This window comes from Protopterus annectens, chromosome 3.part0, assembly GCF_019279795.1.
Source record: "Protopterus annectens isolate FY-2018-M chromosome 3.part0, PAN1.0, whole genome shotgun sequence".
NCBI classification, from domain to species: domain Eukaryota; kingdom Metazoa; phylum Chordata; order Ceratodontiformes; family Protopteridae; genus Protopterus; species Protopterus annectens.
The window spans coordinates 1,179,486,388-1,179,488,735 of record NC_056731.1 but is presented as its reverse complement, the minus strand read 5'-3'; the positions used below and the strand labels follow the sequence as shown (position 1 = coordinate 1,179,488,735).

The 2,348-nt window shown below is 37.0% G+C and overlaps 1 pseudogene; it reads left to right on the top strand.

Moving 5' to 3' along the window:
• Window positions 1–1,953: 1,953 nt before the first annotated feature.
• On the top strand, window positions 1,954–2,093 carry LOC122797411 (annotated as a pseudogene).
• Window positions 2,094–2,348: the final 255 nt, after the last annotated feature.

Sequence of the window (2,348 nt, the reverse complement as noted above, 5' to 3'; positions counted from 1 at the left end):
AAGCTGTACTATTTCCCACATTGCATTTGCATACCATACACGTCAATAAAATATAGGACTCTCAGTTATGAAACTTGAACATAAGTATGAAAATATGAATAAGTGCAAACAGTGATTAATTTCACCACTGCAAGACATCCTAGACTAACGATCTTAGTATCCCTTTGTCAATAACTCCTTGTCCTTTTTAATAGTGCTTATTATTATCTGGTAAGTCACGTAGTTAAAGGTGAGTTTTATCCAGTGTTTTGGCATTTCCTAAGTGCCACCGTGGAAGATCAGAACTGGAGCCTAATAAGAAAAAGAGTAGATAGGGGGCCTGCCAATTCTTAGTAAGCAAAACAATTCAAGGGTGTTTAGTTTTAATTGGTCAGTGGTTCTAGTCTGATAGATAACAAATGTATTAGTTTTTACAGTATAAAATGACTGCAGTTTCCCTGTTCTGGGAGGCAAGAACTCTATTGCTTAGTCTCCCACATATGACTGTTCTTTTACAATAAAGGAGAACATTCTACTCTGCTGACCGTGTTGTATGAAATTATTTTGTACCTTATTGGTTTATGCCACAAAGTTCCGGATTTCAAGCTGTCTGTGAATTGCTGCAGCAGAAATCACCTTTTGGGCCCATTCTTTACATGTTTTCTGTCTGGTGCATTTCTGGAGTGTAGTCGTACAGCTATATATCTTTTCACCTTCTGCAGAGTATGAAATCTCTGCAGGTAAGCTTTTGTTACATGAGTTTTCAGTAGTCTAGTGATCATTGTATGCAAGTGGGTTTCATTATATTATTGGATGAGAGTGGGGGTCATTATATTACTATATGAGACCAGGTTTCATTATATTATTGCATGAGAATAAGCTTTATTATATTACTGTAAGAGAGTGGGTTTCATTATATTATTGTGTGACAGTGGGTTTCATTATATTATTATATGAGAGTGAGCTTCATTATATTACTGTATGAGAATGGGTTTCATTATATTATTGCACGAGAGCAAGGTTGATTATATTACTGTATGAGAGTGGGTTTTGTTGTATAACTGTGTGACAGTATGTTTCATTATATTATTGTATGAGAGCGATCTTCATTACAGTATTGTATGAGAATGGGTATCATTATATTATTGTATGAGAGCGAGCTTCATTATATTCTTGTATGAAAGCGAGCTTCATTATATTACTGTATGAAACCGGTTTCATTATATTATTGCATGAGAGTGGGTTTCATTATATTATTGTATGAGAGTGGATTTCATTACATTATTGTGTGAGACTGGGTTTTATTTAAAACAGAAGTATGTCTCTTGGCGAAAAACACATAGACAATGAAAATGATATGGTACTAAAATGCCTCCTCTAGCAAAGTAACTACGTTAAAGAGATTTAAAAAGTTAATTATCCAATTTCCAGTAATTACTGATGGAGAAGAGTATAGGTGGATCCCCTCCCAAATAAGGTTCTGAGTACATTTTAACTTCTGACTCATCCACTGATTATGATGATGATATCCCTGCCACCACCTCACAAATTAATACTCAGATTCATCCTTTGAGTGACACACCTAACCCTGTAGATGCCAGGACAGCAATCCCAAAACCACTGTAAGAGTGGCCCACCCATGGACTGTAGTAGATTTTGAAACTATTGTAGACTCTCTCCTTCCCATCTGAACACATTTAGCCAAATATACTAAGATTTTAGAGGGACTTTAGGGACATGTACAGTTTCAGAACCCTACAAAGGAAGACTTGTGGCCAGTTTAAAAAGCTACCACTCCTACAGATATTTTTGTGAAAATATGAGAAAAATCAGCTCTAGGTGATAATATTCTGAAACATACAGATGAAGGATTTTTAACTATGAGAGACAACTTGTTAAAAGCAATAACTACAGCATGCCTTCCAACACCTATTTGGGCATTAATCACACCTCTCAACCTCTTAGAGCAAGAAAATACTTACCTGGCACAGGGAATACCATGATCAAGAAAGTGGTTTCCCCAGGGTGAGGCTCTTCCATTGCACACGTCAGCTGGGTTGACCCCTGTGATTTCCCCAAATACAGGAAACTCAGTTGCATAATGTATGGCTTATTTGGCAGGTGGCAGAGAGGTTATGGTTGCAAACTGTAGTTCCTGTGATACAGTGTTTGATTCTTATTGCTCGTTTGTCTACTGTGTGACACTGAGCAAGTCACTTAACCAGATATTGATCCCCAGGTCATTCCTGAAAAGGGATAGTTTGTCCAGTGAACATATCTGGTTAACAAACAAAATTATTGGGTTTCGGAGCTGGCATAATGGTTAAGGTGTTCACCTCACAGACACAAAGTTCAGGGTTTGATTCTCA